Raw genomic sequence first — 21924 nt, 5'->3', positions numbered from 1 at the left:
ATAACATTTTTTTAAAAGGTATTGAAAGATATAGTAAAAAACATTTTTTTAAAGGAATTGAGTAACTTATTGAATTCTAAACTAGGCATATGATGACCTGTATCGAACCATTATTCCCGTTTCATGTGTTTTCTGTTCTCAAATTATGACATCTATAAACTCTTAATCACTGTTCATGCGTTTTCCTTTCACCATTTGGAGAACTTCTCGGTGTTGACCAAAAGCTAATTTTTTAGGCAAAAGCTGTGTCAGAAGAGGGATTTGAACCCTCGCCTCCAGTCAGAGACCAGAATACCCTTATAACCAGGAAGGTTTCTCACCTTGAGTCTGGCGCCTTAGACCACTCGGCAATCCTTACAACTATGACCCATAAAATTCATATTTTTTCAGGATTCTGTAACATAAAGTCTGATATGTCTGATGGAAACATGCAGAACTTAAGATACAAAGAACGGAAAAGATTTTATTTTAAAAAGGTAATGAAAGATATAGTAAAAAACATTTTTATTAAAGGAATTGAGTAACTACTGAATTCTAAACTAGGCATATGAAGACCTGTATCGAACCATTATTCCCGTTTCATGTGTTTTCTGTTCTCAAATTATGACATCTATAAACTCTTAATCACTGTTCATGCGTTTTCCTTTCACCATTTGGAGAATTTCTCGGTGTTGACAAAAAGCTACTTTTTTAGGCAAAAGCTGTGTCAGAAGAGGGATTTGAACCTTCGCCTCCAGTCGGAGACCAGAATACCCTTATAACCAGGAAGTTTTCTCACCTTGAGTCTGGCGCCTTAGACCACTCGGCATTCCTGACAACTATGACCCATAAAATTCATATTTTTTCAGGATTCTGTAACGTAAAGTCTGATATGTCTGATGGAAACATGCAGATCTTAAGATACAAAGAACGGAAAATAACATTTTTTTAAAAGGTATTGAAAGATATAGTAAAAAACATTTTTTTAAAGGAATTGAGTAACTTATTGAATTCTAAACTAGGCATATGATGACCTGTATCGAACCATTATTCCCGTTTCATGTGTTTTCTGTTCTCAAATTATGACATCTATAAACTCTTAATCACTGTTCATGCGTTTTCCTTTCACCATTTGGAGAACTTCTCGGTGTTGACCAAAAGCTAATTTTTTAGGCAAAAGCTGTGTCAGAAGAGGGATTTGAACCTTCGCCTCCAGTCGGAGACCAGAATACCCTTATAACCAGGAAGTTTTCTCACCTTGAGTCTGGCGCCTTAGACCACTCGGCATTCCTGACAACTATGACCCATAAAATTCATATTTTTTCAGGATTCTGTAACGTAAAGTCTGATATGTCTGATGGAAACATGCAGATCTTAAGATACAAAGAACGGAAAATAACATTTTTTTAAAAGGTATTGAAAGATATAGTAAAAAACATTTTTTTAAAGGAATTGAGTAACTTATTGAATTCTAAACTAGGCATATGATGACCTGTATCGAACCATTATTCCCGTTTCATGTGTTTTCTGTTCTCAAATTATGACATCTATAAACTCTTAATCACTGTTCATGCGTTTTCCTTTCACCATTTGGAGAACTTCTCGGTGTTGACCAAAAGCTAATTTTTTAGGCAAAAGCTGTGTCAGAAGAGGGATTTGAACCTTCGCCTCCAGTCGGAGACCAGAATACCCTTATAACCAGGAAGTTTTCTCACCTTGAGTCTGGCGCCTTAGACCACTCGGCATTCCTGACAACTATGACCCATAAAATTCATATTTTTTCAGGATTCTGTAACGTAAAGTCTGATATGTCTGATGGAAACATGCAGATCTTAAGATACAAAGAACGGAAAATAACATTTTTTTAAAAGGTATTGAAAGATATAGTAAAAAACATTTTTTTAAAGGAATTGAGTAACTTATTGAATTCTAAACTAGGCATATGATGACCTGTATCGAACCATTATTCCCGTTTCATGTGTTTTCTGTTCTCAAATTATGACATCTATAAACTCTTAATCACTGTTCATGCGTTTTCCTTTCACCATTTGGAGAACTTCTCGGTGTTGACCAAAAGCTAATTTTTTAGGCAAAAGCTGTGTCAGAAGAGGGATTTGAACCCTCGCCTCCAGTCAGAGACCAGAATACCCTTATAACCAGGAAGGTTTCTCACCTTGAGTCTGGCGCCTTAGACCACTCGGCAATCCTTACAACTATGACCCATAAAATTCATATTTTTTCAGGATTCTGTAACATAAAGTCTGATATGTCTGATGGAAACATGCAGAACTTAAGATACAAAGAACGGAAAAGATTTTATTTTAAAAAGGTAATGAAAGATATAGTAAAAAACATTTTTATTAAAGGAATTGAGTAACTACTGAATTCTAAACTAGGCATATGAAGACCTGTATCGAACCATTATTCCCGTTTCATGTGTTTTCTGTTCTCAAATTATGACATCTATAAACTCTTAATCACTGTTCATGCGTTTTCCTTTCACCATTTGGAGAATTTCTCGGTGTTGACAAAAAGCTACTTTTTTAGGCAAAAGCTGTGTCAGAAGAGGGATTTGAACCTTCGCCTCCAGTCGGAGACCAGAATACCCTTATAACCAGGAAGTTTTCTCACCTTGAGTCTGGCGCCTTAGACCACTCGGCATTCCTGACAACTATGACCCATAAAATTCATATTTTTTCAGGATTCTGTAACGTAAAGTCTGATATGTCTGATGGAAACATGCAGATCTTAAGATACAAAGAACGGAAAATAACATTTTTTTAAAAGGTATTGAAAGATATAGTAAAAAACATTTTTTTAAAGGAATTGAGTAACTTATTGAATTCTAAACTAGGCATATGATGACCTGTATCGAACCATTATTCCCGTTTCATGTGTTTTCTGTTCTCAAATTATGACATCTATAAACTCTTAATCACTGTTCATGCGTTTTCCTTTCACCATTTGGAGAACTTCTCGGTGTTGACCAAAAGCTAATTTTTTAGGCAAAAGCTGTGTCAGAAGAGGGATTTGAACCTTCGCCTCCAGTCGGAGACCAGAATACCCTTATAACCAGGAAGTTTTCTCACCTTGAGTCTGGCGCCTTAGACCACTCGGCATTCCTGACAACTATGACCCATAAAATTCATATTTTTTCAGGATTCTGTAACGTAAAGTCTGATATGTCTGATGGAAACATGCAGATCTTAAGATACAAAGAACGGAAAATAACATTTTTTTAAAAGGTATTGAAAGATATAGTAAAAAACATTTTTTTAAAGGAATTGAGTAACTTATTGAATTCTAAACTAGGCATATGATGACCTGTATCGAACCATTATTCCCGTTTCATGTGTTTTCTGTTCTCAAATTATGACATCTATAAACTCTTAATCACTGTTCATGCGTTTTCCTTTCACCATTTGGAGAACTTCTCGGTGTTGACCAAAAGCTAATTTTTTAGGCAAAAGCTGTGTCAGAAGAGGGATTTGAACCCTCGCCTCCAGTCAGAGACCAGAATACCCTTATAACCAGGAAGGTTTCTCACCTTGAGTCTGGCGCCTTAGACCACTCGGCCATCCTTACAACTATGACCCATAAAATTCATATTTTTTCAGGATTCTGTAACATAAAGTCTGATATGTCTGATGGAAACATGCAGAACATAAGATACAAAGAACTGAAAAGATTTTATTTTAAAAAGGTAATGAAAGATATAGTAAAAAACATTTTTATTAAAGGAATTGAGTAACTACTGAATTCTAAACTAGGCATATGAAGACCTGTATCGAACCATTATTCCCGTTTCATGTGTTTTCTGTTCTCAAATTATGACATCTATAAACTCTTAATCACTGTTCATGCGTTTTCCTTTCACCATTTGGAGAATTTCTCGGTGTTGACAAAAAGCTACTTTTTTAGGCAAAAGCTGTGTCAGAAGAGGGATTTGAACCCTCGCCTCCAGTCGGAGACCAGAATACCCTTATAACCAGGAAGGTTTCTCACCTTGAGTCTGGCGCCTTAGACCACTCGGCCATCCTGACAACTATGACCCGTAAAATTCATATTTTTTCAGGATTCTGTAACGTAAAGTCTGATATGTCTGATGGAAACATGCAGATCTTAAGATACAAAGAACGGAAAAGAACATTTTTTTAAAAGGTATTGAAAGATATAGTAAAAAACATTTTTTTAAAGGAATTGAGTAACTTATTGAATTCTAAACTAGGCATATGATGACCTGTATCGAACCATTATTCCCGTTTCATGTGTTTTCTGTTCTCAAATTATGACATCTATAGACTCTTAATCACTGTTCATGCGTTTTCCTTTCACCATTTGGAGAACTTCTCGGTGTTGACCAAAAGCTACTTTTTTAGGCAAAAGCTGTGTCAGAAGAGGGATTTGAACCCTCGCCTCCAGTCGGAGACCAGAATACCCTTATAACCAGGAAGGTTTCTCACCTTGAGTCTGGCGCCTTAGACCACTCGGCCATCCTTACAACTATGACCCATAAAATTCATATTTTTTCAGGATTCTGTAACATAAAGTCTGATATGTCTGATGGAAACATGCAGAACTTAAGATACAAAGAACGGAAAAGATTTTATTTTAAAAAGGTAATGAAAGATATAGTAAAAAACATTTTTATTAAAGGAATTGAGTAACTACTGAATTCTAAACTAGGCATATGAAGACCTGTATCGAACCATTATTCCCGTTTCATGTGTTTTCTGTTCTCAAATTATGACATCTATAAACTCTTAATCACTGTTCATGCGTTTTCCTTTCACCATTTGGAGAACTTCTCGGTTTTTGACCAAAAGCTACTTTTTTAGGCAAAAGCTGTGTCAGAAGAGGGATTTGAACCCTCGCCTCCAGTCGGAGACCAGAATACCCTTATAACCAGGAAGGTTTCTCACCTTGAGTCTGGCGCCTTAGACCACTCGGCCATCCTTACAACTATGACCCATAAAATTCATATTTTTTCAGGATTCTGTAACATAAAGTCTGATATGTCTGATGGAAACATGCAGATCTTAAGATACAAAGAACGGAAAAGAACATTTTTTTAAAAGGTATTGAAAGATATAGTAAAAAACATTTTTTTAAAGGAATTGAGTAACTTATTGAATTCTAAACTAGGCATATGATGACCTGTATCGAACCATTATTCCCGTTTCATGTGTTTTCTGTTCTCAAATTATGACATCTATAAACTCTTAATCACTGTTCATGCGTTTTCCTTTCACCATTTGGAGAACTTCTCGGTGTTGACCAAAAGCTACTTTTTTAGGCAAAACTGTGTCAGAAGAGGGATTTGAACCCTCGCCTCCAGTCAGAGACCAGAATACCATTACAACCAGGAAGGTTTCTCACCTTGAGTCTGGCGCCTTAGACCACTCGGCCATCCTTACAACTATGACCCATAAAATTCATTTTTTTTCAGGATTCTGTAACATAAAGTCTGATATGTCTGATGGAAACATGCAGAACTTAAGATACAAAGAACGGAAAATAATTTTTTTTTAAAAGGTAATGAAAGATATAGTAAAAAACATTTTTATTAAAGGAATTGAGTAACTACTGAATTCTAAACTAGGCTTATGAAGACCTGTATCGAACCATTATTCCCGTTTCATGTGTTTTCTGTTCTCAAATTATGACATCTATAAACTCTTAATCACTGTTCATGCGTTTTCCTTTCACCATTTGGAGAATTTCTCGGTGTTGACAAAAAGCTACTTTTTTAGGCAAAAGCTGTGTCAGAAGAGGGATTTGAACCCTCGCCTCCAGTCGGAGACCAGAATACCCTTATAACCAGGAAGGTTTCTCACCTTGAGTCTGACGCCTTAGACCACTCGGCCATCCTGACAACTATGACCCATAAAATTCATATTTTTTCAGGATTCTGTAACGTAAAGTCTGATATGTCTGATGGAAACATGCAGATCTTAAGATACAAAGAACGGAAAATAATTTTTTTTTAAAAGGTATTGAAAGATATAGTAAAAAACATTTTTTTAAAGGAATTGAGTAACTTATTGAATTCTAAACTAGGCATATGATGACCTGTATCGAACCATTATTCCCGTTTCATGTGTTTTCTGTTCTCAAATTATGACATCTATAAACTCTTAATCACTGTTCATGCGTTTTCCTTTCACCATTTGGAGAACTTCTCGGTGTTGACCAAAAGCTACTTTTTTAGGCAAAAGCTGTGTCAGAAGAGGTATTTGAACCCTCGCCTCCAGTCGGAGACCAGAATACCCTTATAACCAGGAAGGTTTCTCACCGTTGGGCCTGGCGCCTTAGACCACTCGGCCATCCTGACAACTATGACCCATAAAATTCATATTTTTTCAGGATTCTGTAACGTAAAGTCTGATATGTCTGATGGAAACATGCAGAACTTAAGATACAAAGAACGGAAAAGAAAAAAATGTTAAAAGGTAATGAAAGATATAGTAAAAAACATTTTTATTAAAGGAATTGAGTAACTACTGAATTCTAAACTAGGCATATGAAGACCTGTATCGAACCATTATTCCCGTTTCATGTGTTTTCTGTTCTCAAATTATGACATCTATAAACTCTTAATCACTGTTCATGCGTTTTCCTTTCACCATTTGGAGAATTTCTCGGTGTTGACAAAAAGTTACTTTTTTAGGCAAAAGCTCTGTCAGAAGAGGGATTTGAACACTCGCCTCCAGTCGGAGACCAGAATACGCTTATAACCAGGAAGGTTTCTCACCTTGAGTCTGGCGCCTTAGACCACTCGGCCATCCTGACAACTATGACCCATAAAATTCATATTTTTTCAGGATTCTGTAACGTAAAGTCTGATATGTCTGATGGAAACATGCAGATCGTAAGATACAAAGAACGGAAAAGAACATTTTTTTTAAGGTATTGAAAGATATAGTAAAAAACATTTTTTTAAAGGAATTGAGTAACTTATTGAATTCTAAACTAGGCATATGATGACCTGTATCGAACCATTATTCCCGTTTCATGTGTTTTCTGTTCTCAAATTATGACATCTATAAACTCTTAATCACTGTTCATGCGTTTTCCTTTCACCATTTGGAGAACTTTTCGGTGTTGACCAAAAGCTACTTTTTTAGGCCAAAGCTGTGTCAGAAGAAGGATTTGAACCCTCGCCTCCAGTCGGAGACCAGAATACCCTTATAACCAGGAAGGTTTCTCACCTTGAGTCTGGCGCCTTAGACCACTCGGCCATCCTGACAACTATGACCCATAAAATTCATATTTTTTCAGGATTCTGTAACGTAAAGTCTGATATGTCTGATGGAAACATGCAGAACTTAAGATACAAAGAACGGAAAAGAAAAAAATGTTAAAAGGTAATGAAAGATATAGTAAAAAACATTTTTATTAAAGGAATTGAGTAACTACTGAATTCTAAACTAGGCATATGAAGACCTGTATCGAACCATTATTCCCGTTTCATGTGTTTTCTGTTCTCAAATTATGACATCTATAAACTCTTAATCACTGTTCATGCGTTTTCCTTTCACCATTTGCAGAATTTCTCGGTGTTGACAAAAAGCTACTTTTTTAGGCAAAAGCTGTGTCAGAAGAGGGTTTTGAACCCTCGCCTCCAGTCGGAGACCAGAATACCCTTATAACCAGGAAGGTTTCTCACCTTGAGTCTGGCGCCTTAGACCACTCGGCAATCCTGACAACTATGACCCATAAAATTCATATTTTTTCAGGATTCTGTAACGTAAAGTCTGATATGTCTGATGGAAACATGCAGATCTTAAGATACAAAGAACGGAAAATAACAATTTTTTAAAAGGTATTGAAAGATATAGTAAAAAACATTTTTTTAAAGGAATTGAGTAACTTATTGAATTCTAAACTAGGCATATGATGACCTGTATCGAACCATTATTCCCGTTTCATGTGTTTTCTGTTCTCAAATTATGACATCTATAAACTCTTAATCACTGTTCATGCGTTTTCCTTTCACCATTTGGAGAACTTTTCGGTGTTGACCAAAAGCTACTTTTTTAGGCAAAAGCTGTGTCAGAAGAGGGATTTGAACCCTCGCCTCCAGTCAGAGACCAGAATACCCTTATAACCAGGAAGGTTTCTCACCTTGAGTCTGGCGCCTTAGACCACTCGGCCATCCTTACAACTATGACCCATAAAATTCATATTTTTTCAGGATTCTGTAACATAAAGTCTGATATGTCTGATGGAAACATGCAGAACTTAAGATACAAAGAACGGAAAATAAAAAAATGTTAAAAGGTAATGAAAGATATAGTAAAAAACATTTTTATTAAAGGAATTGAGTAACTACTGAATTCTAAACTAGGCATATGAAGACCTGTATCGAACCATTATTCCCGTTTCATGTGTTTTCTGTTCTCAAATTATGACATCTATAAACTCTTAATCACTGTTCATGCGTTTTCCTTTCACCATTTGGAGAATTTCTCGGTGTTGACAAAAAGCTACTTTTTTAGGCAAAAGCTCTGTCAGAAGAGGGATTTGAACACTCGCCTCCAGTCGGAGACCAGAATACGCTTATAACCAGGAAGGTTTCTCACCTTGAGTCTGGCGCCTTAGACCACTCGGCCATCCTGACAACTATGACCCATAAAATTCATATTTTTTCAGGATTCTGTAACGTAAAGTCTGATATGTCTGATGGAAACATGCAGATCTTAAGATACAAAGAACTGAAAAGAACATTTTTTTTAAATGGTATTGAAAGATATAGTAAAAAACATTTTTTTTAAGGAATTGAGTAACTTATTGAATTCTAAACTAGGCATATGATGACCTGTATCGAACCATTATTCCCGTTTCATGTGTTTTCTGTTCTCAAATTATGACATCTATAAACTCTTAATCACTGTTCATGCGTTTTCCTTTCACCATTTGGAGAACTTTTCGGTGTTGACCAAAAGCTACTTTTTTAGGCAAAAGCTGTGTCAGAAGAGGGATTTGAACCCTCGCCTCCAGTCAGAGACCAGAATACCCTTATAACCAGGAAGGTTTCTCACCTTGAGTCTGGCGCCTTAGACCACTCGGCCATCCTTACAACTATGACCCATAAAATTCATATTTTTTCAGGATTCTGTAACATAAAGTCTGATATGTCTGATGGAAACATGCAGAACTTAAGATACAAAGAACGGAAAATAAAAAAATGTTAAAAGGTAATGAAAGATATAGTAAAAAACATTTTTATTAAAGGAATTGAGTAACTACTGAATTCTAAACTAGGCATATGAAGACCTGTATCGAACCATTATTCCCGTTTCATGTGTTTTCTGTTCTCAAATTATGACATCTATAAACTCTTAATCACTGTTCATGCGTTTTCCTTTCACCATTTGGAGAATTTCTCGGTGTTGACAAAAAGCTACTTTTTTAGGCAAAAGCTCTGTCAGAAGAGGGATTTGAACACTCGCCTCCAGTCGGAGACCAGAATACGCTTATAACCAGGAAGGTTTCTCACCTTGAGTCTGGCGCCTTAGACCACTCGGCCATCCTGACAACTATGACCCATAAAATTCATATTTTTTCAGGATTCTGTAACGTAAAGTCTGATATGTCTGATGGAAACATGCAGAACTTAAGATACAAAGAACGGAAAAGAAAAAAATGTTAAAAGGTAATGAAAGATATAGTAAAAAACATTTTTATTAAAGGAATTGAGTAACTACTGAATTCTAAACTAGGCATATGAAGACCTGTATCGAACCATTATTCCCGTTTCATGTGTTTTCTGTTCTCAAATTATGACATCTATAAACTCTTAATCACTGTTCATGCGTTTTCCTTTCACCATTTGCAGAATTTCTCGGTGTTGACAAAAAGCTACTTTTTTAGGCAAAAGCTGTGTCAGAAGAGGGTTTTGAACCCTCGCCTCCAGTCGGAGACCAGAATACCCTTATAACCAGGAAGGTTTCTCACCTTGAGTCTGGCGCCTTAGACCACTCGGCAATCCTGACAACTATGACCCATAAAATTCATATTTTTTCAGGATTCTGTAACGTAAAGTCTGATATGTCTGATGGAAACATGCAGATCTTAAGATACAAAGAACGGAAAATAACAATTTTTTAAAAGGTATTGAAAGATATAGTAAAAAACATTTTTTTAAAGGAATTGAGTAACTTATTGAATTCTAAACTAGGCATATGATGACCTGTATCGAACCATTATTCCCGTTTCATGTGTTTTCTGTTCTCAAATTATGACATCTATAAACTCTTAATCACTGTTCATGCGTTTTCCTTTCACCATTTGGAGAACTTTTCGGTGTTGACCAAAAGCTACTTTTTTAGGCAAAAGCTGTGTCAGAAGAGGGATTTGAACCCTCGCCTCCAGTCAGAGACCAGAATACCCTTATAACCAGGAAGGTTTCTCACCTTGAGTCTGGCGCCTTAGACCACTCGGCCATCCTTACAACTATGACCCATAAAATTCATATTTTTTCAGGATTCTGTAACATAAAGTCTGATATGTCTGATGGAAACATGCAGAACTTAAGATACAAAGAACGGAAAATAAAAAAATGTTAAAAGGTAATGAAAGATATAGTAAAAAACATTTTTATTAAAGGAATTGAGTAACTACTGAATTCTAAACTAGGCATATGAAGACCTGTATCGAACCATTATTCCCGTTTCATGTGTTTTCTGTTCTCAAATTATGACATCTATAAACTCTTAATCACTGTTCATGCGTTTTCCTTTCACCATTTGGAGAATTTCTCGGTGTTGACAAAAAGCTACTTTTTTAGGCAAAAGCTCTGTCAGAAGAGGGATTTGAACACTCGCCTCCAGTCGGAGACCAGAATACGCTTATAACCAGGAAGGTTTCTCACCTTGAGTCTGGCGCCTTAGACCACTCGGCCATCCTGACAACTATGACCCATAAAATTCATATTTTTTCAGGATTCTGTAACGTAAAGTCTGATATGTCTGATGGAAACATGCAGATCTTAAGATACAAAGAACTGAAAAGAACATTTTTTTTAAATGGTATTGAAAGATATAGTAAAAAACATTTTTTTTAAGGAATTGAGTAACTTATTGAATTCTAAACTAGGCATATGATGACCTGTATCGAACCATTATTCCCGTTTCATGTGTTTTCTGTTCTCAAATTATGACATCTATAAACTCTTAATCACTGTTCATGCGTTTTCCTTTCACCATTTGGAGAACTTCTCGGTGTTGACCAAAAGCTACTTTTTTAGGCAAAAGCTGTGTCAGAAGAGGGATTTGAACCCTCGCCTCCAGTCAGAGACCAGAATACCCTTATAACCAGGAAAGTTTCTCACCTTGAGCCTGCCGCCTTAGACCACTCGGCCATCCTTACAACTATTACCCATAAAATTCATTTTTTTTCAGGATTCTGTAACATAAAGTCTGATATGTCTGATGGAAACATGCAGAACTTAAGATACAAAGAACGGAAAAAAAAAAAAATGTTAAAAGGTAATGAAAGATATAGTAAAAAACATTTTTATTAAAGGAATTGAGTAACTACTGAATTCTAAACTAGGCATATGAAGACCTCTATCGAACCATTATTCCCGTTTCATGTGTTTTCTGTTCTCAAATTATGACATCTATAAACTCTTAATCACTGTTCATGCGTTTTCCTTTCACCATTTGGAGAATTTCTCGGTGTTGACAAAAAGCTACTTTTTTAGGCAAAAGCTGTGTCAGAAGAGGGATTTAGAACCCTCGCCTCCAGTCGGAGACCAGAATACCCTTATAACCAGGAAGGTTTCTCACCTTGAGTCTGGCGCCTTAGACCACTCGGCCATCCTGACAACTATGACCCATAAAATTCATATTTTTTCAGGATTCTGTAACGTAAAGTCTGATATGTCTGATGGAAACATGCAGATCTTAAGATACAAAGAACGGAAAAGAACATTTTTTTAAAAGGTATTGAAAGATATAGTAAAAAACATTTTTTTAAAGGAATTGAGTAACTTATTGAATTCTAAACTAGGCATACGATGACCTGTATCGAACCATTATTCCCGTTTCATGTGTTTTCTGTTCTCAAATTATGACATCTATAAACTCTTAATCACTGTTCATGCGTTTTCCTTTCACCATTTGGAGAACTTCTCGGTGTTGACCAAAAGCTACTTTTTTAGGCAAAAGCTGTGTCAGAAGAGGGATTTGAACCCTCGCCTCCAGTCAGAGACCAGAATACCCTTATAACCAGGAAGGTTTCTCACCTTGAGTCTGGCGCCTTAGACCACTCGGCCATCCTTACAACTATGACCCATAAAATTCATATTTTTTCAGGATTCTGTAACATAAAGTCTGATATGTCTGATGGAAACATGCAGAACTTAAGATACAAAGAACGGAAAATAAAAAAATGTTAAAAGGTAATGAAAGATATAGTAAAAAACATTTTTATTAAAGGAATTGAGTAACTACTGAATTCTAAACTAGGCATATGAAGACCTGTATCGAACCATTATTCCCGTTTCATGTGTTTTCTGTTCTCAAATTATGACATCTATAAACTCTTAATCACTGTTCATGCGTTTTCCTTTCACCATTTGGAGAATTTCTCGGTGTTGACAAAAAGCTACTTTTTTAGGCAAAAGCTGTGTCAGAAGAGGGATTTAGAACCCTCGCCTCCAGTCGGAGACCAGAATACCCTTATAACCAGGAAGGTTTCTCACCTTGAGTCTGGCGCCTTAGACCACTCGGCCATCCTGACAACTATGAAAACTTTAAATTCATATTTTTTCACGATTCTGTAACATAAAGTCTGATATGTCTGATGGAAACATGCAGAACTTAAGATACAAAGAACAGACAACAATATTTTTTTAAAAGGTAATGAAAGACATAGTAAAAAACATTTCTTTAAAGGAATTGAGTAACTTATTGAATTCTAAACTAGGCATATGATGACCTGTATCGAACCATTATTCCCGTTTCATGTGTTTTCTGTTCTCAAATTATGACATCTATAAACTCTTAATCGCTGTTCATGCGTTTTCCTTTCACCATTTGGAGAATTTCTCTGTACTTTTTTAGGCAAAAGCTGTGTCAGAAGAAGAATTTGAACCCTCGCCTCCAGTCTGAGACCAGAATACCCTTATAACCAGGAAGGTTTCTCACCTTGAGTCTGGCGCCTTAGACCACTCGGCAATCCTGACAACTATGACCCATAAAATTCATATTTTTTCAGGATTCTGTAACGTAAAGTCTGATATGTCTGATGGAAACATGCAGATCTTAAGATACAAAGAACGGAAAAGAACATTTTTTTTAAATGGTATTGAAAGATATAGTAAAAAACATTTTTTTAAAGGAATTGAGTAACTTATTGAATTCTAAACTAGGCATATGATGACCTGTATCGAACCATTATTCCCGTTTCATGTGTTTTCTGTTCTCAAATTATGACATCTATAAACTCTTAATCACTGTTCATGCGTTTTCCTTTCACCATTTGGAGAACTTCTCGGTGTTGACCAAAAGCTACTTTTTTAGGCAAAAGCTGTGTCAGAAGAGGGATTTGAACCCTCGCCTCGAGTCAGAGACCAGAATACCCTTATAACCAGGAAGGTTTCTCACCTTGAGTCTGGCGCCTTAGACCACTCGGCCATCCTTACAACTATGACCATAAAATTCAATTTTTTTCAGGATTCTGTAACATAAAGTCTGATATGTCTGATGGAAACATGCAGAACTTAAGATACAAAGAACGGAAAAGAAAAAAATGTTAAAAGGTATTGAAAGATATAGTAAAAAACATTTTTTTAAAGGAATTGAGTAACTTATTGAATTCTAAACTAGGCATATGATGACCTATATCGAACCATTATTCCCATTTCATGTGTTTTCTGTTCTCAAATTATGACATCTATAAACTCTTAATCACTGTTCATGCGTTTTCCTTTCACCATTTGGAGAACTTCTCGGTGTTGACCAAAAGCTACTTTTTTAGGCAAAAGCTGTGTCAGAAGAGGGATTTGAACCCTCGCCTCCAGTCTGAGACCAGAATACCCTTATAACCAGGAAGGTTTCTCACCTTGAGTCTGGCGCCTTAGACCACTCGGCCATCCTGACAACTATGAAAACTTAAAATTCATATTTTTTCACGATTCTGTAACATAAAGTCTGATATGTCTGATGGAAACATGCAGAACTTAAGATACAAAGAACAGACAACAAAAAAATGTTAAAAGGTAATGAAAGATACAGTAAAAAATATTTTTTTAAAGGAATTGAGTAACTTATTGAATTCTAAACTAGGCATATGATGACCTGTATCGAACCATTATTCCCGTTTCATGTGTTTTCTGTTCTCAAATTATGACATCTATAAACTCTTAATCACTGTTCATGCGTTTTCCTTTCACCATTTGGAGAATTTCTCGGTGTTGACCAAAAGCTACTTTTTTAGGCAAAAGCTGTGTCAGAAGAGGGATTTGAACCCTCGCCTCCAGTCGGAGACCAGAATACCCTTATAACCAGGAAGGTTTCTCGCCTTGAGTCTGGCGCCTTAGACCACTCGGCCATCCTGACAACTATGAACCATTAAAATTCATATTTTTTCACGACTCTGTAACATAAAGTATGATATGTCTCATGCAAACATGCAGAACTTAAGATACAAAGAACGGATTTTTTTTTTTTTTTAAAGGTAATGAAAGATATAGTAAAAAACATTTTTTTAAAGGAATTGAGTAACTTATTGAATTCTAAACTAGGCATATGATGACCTGTATCGAACCATTATTCCCGTTTCATGTGTTTTCTGTTCTCAAATTATGACATCTATAAACTCTTAATCACTGTTCATGCGTTTTCCTTTCACCATTTGGAGAACTTCTCGGTGTTGACCAAAAGCTACTTTTTTAGGCAAAAGCTGTGTCAGAAGAGGGATTTGAACCCTCGCCTCCAGTCGGAGACCAGAATAGCCTTATAACCAGGAAGGTTTCTCACCTTGAGTCTGGCGCCTTAGACCACTCGGCCATCCTGACAGCTATGAACCCATAAAATTCATATTTTTTCAGGATTCTGTAACATAAAGTCTGATATGTCTGATGGAAACATGCAGAACTTAAGATACAAAGAACAGACAACAAAAAAATGTTAAAAGGTAATGAAAGACATAGTAAAAAACATTTCTTTAAAGGAATTGAGTAACTTATTGAATTCTAAACTAGGCATATGATGACCTGTATTGAACCATTATTCCCGTTTCATGTGTTTTCTGTTCTCAAATTATGACATCTATAAACTCTTAATCGCTGTTCATGCGTTTTCCTTTCACCATTTGGAGAATTTCTCTGTACTTTTTTAGGCAAAAGCTGTGTCAGAAGAAGAATTTGAACCCTCGCCTCCAGTCTGAGACCAGAATACCCTTATAACCAGGAAGGTTTCTCACCTTGAGTCTGGCGCCTTAGACCACTCGGCAATCCTGCCAACTATGAACCCTTAAAATTCATATTTTTTCACGACTCTGTAACATAAAGTCTGATATGTGTGATGGAAACATGCAGAACGTAAGATACAAAGAACGGAAAAGAAAAAAATGTTAAAAGGTAATGAAAGATATAGTAAAAAACATTTTTTTTAAGGAATTGAGTAACTTATTGAATTCTAAACTAGGCATATGATGACCTGTATCGAACCATTATTCCCGTTTCATGTGTTTTCTGTTCTCAAATTATGACATCTATAAACACTTAATGACTGTTCATGCGTTTTCCTTTCACCATTTGGAGAATGTCTCGGTGTTGCCCAAAAGCTACTTTTTTAGGCAAAAGCTGTGTCAGAAGAGGGATTTGAACCCTCGCCTCCAGTCGGAGACCAGAATACCCTTATAACCAGGAAGGTTTCTCTCCTTGAGTCTGGCGCCTTAGACCACTCGGCCATCCTGACAACTATGACCCATAAAATTCATATTTTTTCAGGATTCTGTAACGTAAAGTCTGATATGTCTGATGGAAACATGCAGAACTTAAGATACAAAGAACAGACAACAAAAAAATGTTAAAAGGTAATGAAAGATACAGTAAAAAACATTTTTTTAAAGGAATTGAGTAACTTATTGAATTCTAAACTAGGGATATGATGACCTGTATCGAACCATTATTCCCGTTTCATGTGTTTTCTGTTCTCAAATTATGACATCTATAAACACTTAATCACTGTTCATGCGTTTTCCTTTCACCATTTGGAGAATGTCTCGGTGTTGACCAAAAGCTACTTTTTTAGGCAAAAGCTGTGTCAGAAGAGGGATTTGAACCCTCGCCTCCAGTCAGAGACCAGAATACCCTTATAACCAGGAAGGTTTCTCACCTTGAGTCTGGCGCCTTAGACCACTCGGCCATCCTGACAACTATGAAAACTTAAAATTCATATTTTTTCACGATTCTGTAACAGAAAGTCTGATATGTCTGATGGAAACATGCAGAACTTAAGATACAAAGAACAAACAACAAAAAAATTTTAGAAGGTAATGAAAGACATAGTAAAAAACATTTCTTTAAAGGAATTGAGTAACTTATTGAATTCTAAACTAGGCATATGATGACCTGTATCGAACCATTATTCCCGTTTCATGTGTTTTCTGTTCTCAAATTATGACATCTATAAACTCTTAATCGCTGTTCATGCGTTTTCCTTTCACCATTTGGAGAATTTCTCTGTACTTTTTTAGGCAAAAGCTGTGTCAGAAGAAGAATTTGAACCCTCGCCTCCAGTCTGAGACCAGAATACCCTTATAACCAGGAAGGTTTCTCACCTTGAGTCTGGCGCCTTAGACCACTCGGCAATCCTGCCAACTATGAACCCTTAAAATTCATATTTTTTCACGACTCTGTAACATAAAGTCTGATATGTGTGATGGAAACATGCAGAACGTAAGATACAAAGAACGGAAAAGAAAAAAATGTTAAAAGGTAATGAAAGATATAGTAAAAAACATTTTTTTTAAGGAATTGAGTAACTTATTGAATTCTAAACTAGGCATATGATGACCTGTATCGAACCATTATTCCCGTTTCATGTGTTTTCTGTTCTCAAATTATGACATCTATAAACACTTAATCACTGTTCATGCGTTTTCCTTTCACCATTTGGAGAATGTCTCGGTGTTGCCCAAAAGCTACTTTTTTAGGCAAAAGCTGTGTCAGAAGAGGGATTTGAACCCTCGCCTCCAGTCGGAGACCAGAATACCCTTATAACCAGGAAGGTTTCTCACCTTGAGTCTGGCGCCTTAGACCACTCAGCCATCCTGACAACTATGAAAACTTAAAATTCATATTTTTTCACGATTCTGTAACAGAAAGTCTGATATGTCTGATGGAAACATGCAGAACTTAAGATACAAAGAACAGACAACAACAAAAAATTAAAAGGTAATGAAAGACATAGTAAAAAACATTTCTTTAAAGGAATTGAGTAACTTATTGAATTCTAAACTAGGCATATGATGACCTGTATCGAACCATTATTCCCGTTTCATGTGTTTCCTGTTCTCAAATTATGACATCTATAAACTCTTAATCGCTGTTCATGCGTTTTCCTTTCACCATTTGGAGAATTTCTCTGTACTTTTTTAGGCAAAAGCTGTGTCAGAAGAAGAATTTGAACCCTCGCCTCCAGTCTGAGACCAGAATACCCTTATAACCAGGAAGGTTTCTCACCTTGAGTCTGGCGCCTTAGACCACTCGGCAATCCTGCCAACTATGAACCCTTAAAATTCATATTTTTTCACGACTCTGTAACATAAAGTCTGATATGTGTGATGGAAACATGCAGAACGTAAGATACAAAGAACGGAAAAGAAAAAAATGTTAAAAGGTAATGAAAGATATAGTAAAAAATATTTTTTTTAAGGAATTGAGTAACTTATTGAATTCTAAACTAGGCATATGATGACCTGTATCGAACCATTATTCCCGTTTCATGTGTTTTCTGTTCTCAAATTATGACATCTATAAACTCTTAATCACTGTTCATGCGTTTTCCTTTCACCATTTGGAGAATTTCTCGGTGTTGACCAAAAGCTACTTTTTTAGGCAAAAGCTGTGTCAGAAGAGGGATTTGAACCCTCGCCTCCAGTCGGAGACCAGAATACCCTTATAACCAGGAAGGTTTCTCACCTTGAGTCTGGCGCCTTAGACCACTCGGCCATCCTGACAACTATGAACCATTAAAATTCATATTTTTTCACGACTCTGTAACATAAAGTATGATATGTCTCATGCAAACATGCAGAACTTAAGATACAAAGAACGGATTTTTTTTTTTTTTTTAAAGGTAATGAAAGATATAGTAAAAAACATTTTTTTAAAGGAATTGAGTAACTTATTGAATTCTAAACTAGGCATATGATGACCTGTATCGAACCATTATTCCCGTTTCATGTGTTTTCTGTTCTCAAATTATGACATCTATAAACTCTTAATCACTGTTCATGCGTTTTCCTTTCACCATTTGGAGAACTTCTCGGTGTTGACCAAAAGCTACTTTTTTAGGCAAAAGCTGTGTCAGAAGAGGGATTTGAACCCTCGCCTCCAGTCGGAGACCAGAATAGCCTTATAACCAGGAAGGTTTCTCACCTTGAGTCTGGCGCCTTAGACCACTCGGCCATCCTGACAGCTATGAACCCATAAAATTCATATTTTTTCAGGATTCTGTAACATAAAGTCTGATATGTCTGATGGAAACATGCAGAACTTAAGATACAAAGAACAGACAACAAAAAAATGTTAAAAGGTAATGAAAGACATAGTAAAAAACATTTCTTTAAAGGAATTGAGTAACTTATTGAATTCTAAACTAGGCATATGATGACCTGTATTGAACCATTATTCCCGTTTCATGTGTTTTCTGTTCTCAAATTATGACATCTATAAACTCTTAATCGCTGTTCATGCGTTTTCCTTTCACCATTTGGAGAATTTCTCTGTACTTTTTTAGGCAAAAGCTGTGTCAGAAGAAGAATTTGAACCCTCGCCTCCAGTCTGAGACCAGAATACCCTTATAACCAGGAAGGTTTCTCACCTTGAGTCTGGCGCCTTAGACCACTCGGCAATCCTGCCAACTATGAACCCTTAAAATTCATATTTTTTCACGACTCTGTAACATAAAGTCTGATATGTGTGATGGAAACATGCAGAACGTAAGATACAAAGAACGGAAAAGAAAAAAATGTTAAAAGGTAATGAAAGATATAGTAAAAAACATTTTTTTTAAGGAATTGAGTAACTTATTGAATTCTAAACTAGGCATATGATGACCTGTATCGAACCATTATTCCCGTTTCATGTGTTTTCTGTTCTCAAATTATGACATCTATAAACACTTAATGACTGTTCATGCGTTTTCCTTTCACCATTTGGAGAATGTCTCGGTGTTGCCCAAAAGCTACTTTTTTAGGCAAAAGCTGTGTCAGAAGAGGGATTTGAACCCTCGCCTCCAGTCGGAGACCAGAATACCCTTATAACCAGGAAGGTTTCTCTCCTTGAGTCTGGCGCCTTAGACCACTCGGCCATCCTGACAACTATGACCCATAAAATTCATATTTTTTCAGGATTCTGTAACGTAAAGTCTGATATGTCTGATGGAAACATGCAGAACTTAAGATACAAAGAACAGACAACAAAAAAATGTTAAAAGGTAATGAAAGATACAGTAAAAAACATTTTTTTAAAGGAATTGAGTAACTTATTGAATTCTAAACTAGGGATATGATGACCTGTATCGAACCATTATTCCCGTTTCATGTGTTTTCTGTTCTCAAATTATGACATCTATAAACACTTAATCACTGTTCATGCGTTTTCCTTTCACCATTTGGAGAATGTCTCGGTGTTGACCAAAAGCTACTTTTTTAGGCAAAAGCTGTGTCAGAAGAGGGATTTGAACCCTCGCCTCCAGTCAGAGACCAGAATACCCTTATAACCAGGAAGGTTTCTCACCTTGAGTCTGGCGCCTTAGACCACTCGGCCATCCTGACAACTATGAAAACTTAAAATTCATATTTTTTCACGATTCTGTAACAGAAAGTCTGATATGTCTGATGGAAACATGCAGAACTTAAGATACAAAGAACAAACAACAAAAAAATTTTAGAAGGTAATGAAAGACATAGTAAAAAACATTTCTTTAAAGGAATTGAGTAACTTATTGAATTCTAAACTAGGCATATGATGACCTGTATCGAACCATTATTCCCGTTTCATGTGTTTTCTGTTCTCAAATTATGACATCTATAAACTCTTAATCGCTGTTCATGCGTTTTCCTTTCACCATTTGGAGAATTTCTCTGTACTTTTTTAGGCAAAAGCTGTGTCAGAAGAAGAATTTGAACCCTCGCCTCCAGTCTGAGACCAGAATACCCTTATAACCAGGAAGGTTTCTCACCTTGAGTCTGGCGCCTTAGACCACTCGGCAATCCTGCCAACTATGAACCCTTAAAATTCATATTTTTTCACGACTCTGTAACATAAAGTCTGATATGTGTGATGGAAACATGCAGAACGTAAGATACAAAGAACGGAAAAGAAAAAAATGTTAAAAGGTAATGAAAGATATAGTAAAAAACATTTTTTTTAAGGAATTGAGTAACTTATTGAATTCTAAACTAGGCATATGATGACCTGTATCGAACCATTATTCCCGTTTCATGTGTTTTCTGTTCTCAAATTATGACATCTATAAACACTTAATCACTGTTCATGCGTTTTCCTTTCACCATTTGGAGAATGTCTCGGTGTTGCCCAAAAGCTACTTTTTTAGGCAAAAGCTGTGTCAGAAGAGGGATTTGAACCCTCGCCTCCAGTCGGAGACCAGAATACCCTTATAACCAGGAAGGTTTCTCACCTTGAGTCTGGCGCCTTAGACCACTCAGCCATCCTGACAACTATGAAAACTTAAAATTCATATTTTTTCACGATTCTGTAACAGAAAGTCTGATATGTCTGATGGAAACATGCAGAACTTAAGATACAAAGAACAGACAACAACAAAAAATTAAAAGGTAATGAAAGACATAGTAAAAAACATTTCTTTAAAGGAATTGAGTAACTTATTGAATTCTAAACTAGGCATATGATGACCTGTATCGAACCATTATTCCCGTTTCATGTGTTTCCTGTTCTCAAATTATGACATCTATAAACTCTTAATCGCTGTTCATGCGTTTTCCTTTCACCATTTGGAGAATTTCTCTGTACTTTTTTAGGCAAAAGCTGTGTCAGAAGAAGAATTTGAACCCTCGCCTCCAGTCTGAGACCAGAATACCCTTATAACCAGGAAGGTTTCTCACCTTGAGTCTGGCGCCTTAGACCACTCGGCAATCCTGCCAACTATGAACCCTTAAAATTCATATTTTTTCACGACTCTGTAACATAAAGTCTGATATGTGTGATGGAAACATGCAGAACGTAAGATACAAAGAACGGAAAAGAAAAAAATGTTAAAAGGTAATGAAAGATATAGTAAAAAACATTTTTTTTAAGGAATTGAGTAACTTATTGAATTCTAAACTAGGCATATGATGACCTGTATCGAACCATTATTCCCGTTTCATGTGTTTTCTGTTCTCAAATTATGACATCTATAAACACTTAATCACTGTTCATGCGTTTTCCTTTCACCATTTGGAGAATGTCTCGGTGTTGCCCAAAAGCTACTTTTTTAGGCAAAAGCTGTGTCAGAAGAGGGATTTGAACCCTCGCCTCCAGTCGGAGACCAGAATACCCTTATAACCAGGAAGGTTTCTCACCTTGAGTCTGGCACCTTAGACCACTCGACCATCCTGACAACTATGAAAACTTAAAATTCATATTTTTTCACGATTCTGTAACATAAAGTCTGATATGTCTGATGGAAACATGCAGAACTTAAGATACAAAGAACAGACAACAAAAAAATGTTAAAA

The 21924-nt window shown here is 36.2% G+C and overlaps 7 non-coding genes across 7 annotated transcripts; all 7 read right to left on the bottom strand.

Annotated features, from left to right (window-relative positions):
* Positions 1-3910: 3910 nt before the first annotated feature.
* Positions 3911-4022, bottom strand: trnal-caa (transfer RNA leucine (anticodon CAA)). The gene is made up of 2 exons: positions 3985-4022; positions 3911-3956 (listed from the first exon to the last, which is right to left on the bottom strand). It is a non-coding gene; the product is annotated as a tRNA-Leu (tRNA).
* Positions 4023-14437: 10415 nt separating this feature from the next.
* trnal-caa (transfer RNA leucine (anticodon CAA)) lies at positions 14438-14549 on the bottom strand. Its single transcript has 2 exons — positions 14512-14549; positions 14438-14483 (listed from the first exon to the last, which is right to left on the bottom strand). It is a non-coding gene; the product is annotated as a tRNA-Leu (tRNA).
* A 346-nt stretch (positions 14550-14895) lies between these two features.
* trnal-caa (transfer RNA leucine (anticodon CAA)) lies at positions 14896-15007 on the bottom strand. The gene is made up of 2 exons: positions 14970-15007; positions 14896-14941 (listed from the first exon to the last, which is right to left on the bottom strand). It is a non-coding gene; the product is annotated as a tRNA-Leu (tRNA).
* A 792-nt stretch (positions 15008-15799) lies between these two features.
* On the bottom strand, positions 15800-15911 carry trnal-caa (transfer RNA leucine (anticodon CAA)). The gene is made up of 2 exons: positions 15874-15911; positions 15800-15845 (listed from the first exon to the last, which is right to left on the bottom strand). It is a non-coding gene; the product is annotated as a tRNA-Leu (tRNA).
* A 2154-nt stretch (positions 15912-18065) lies between these two features.
* trnal-caa (transfer RNA leucine (anticodon CAA)) lies at positions 18066-18177 on the bottom strand. Its single transcript has 2 exons — positions 18140-18177; positions 18066-18111 (listed from the first exon to the last, which is right to left on the bottom strand). It is a non-coding gene; the product is annotated as a tRNA-Leu (tRNA).
* Positions 18178-18524: 347 nt separating this feature from the next.
* Positions 18525-18636, bottom strand: trnal-caa (transfer RNA leucine (anticodon CAA)). Its single transcript has 2 exons — positions 18599-18636; positions 18525-18570 (listed from the first exon to the last, which is right to left on the bottom strand). It is a non-coding gene; the product is annotated as a tRNA-Leu (tRNA).
* A 792-nt stretch (positions 18637-19428) lies between these two features.
* On the bottom strand, positions 19429-19540 carry trnal-caa (transfer RNA leucine (anticodon CAA)). Its single transcript has 2 exons — positions 19503-19540; positions 19429-19474 (listed from the first exon to the last, which is right to left on the bottom strand). It is a non-coding gene; the product is annotated as a tRNA-Leu (tRNA).
* Positions 19541-21924: the final 2384 nt, after the last annotated feature.

Source organism: Salvelinus alpinus, chromosome 19 (assembly GCF_045679555.1).
Source record: "Salvelinus alpinus chromosome 19, SLU_Salpinus.1, whole genome shotgun sequence".
Classification (NCBI taxonomy): domain Eukaryota; kingdom Metazoa; phylum Chordata; class Actinopteri; order Salmoniformes; family Salmonidae; genus Salvelinus; species Salvelinus alpinus.
This window is presented reverse-complemented; position numbering and strand designations above follow the sequence as displayed.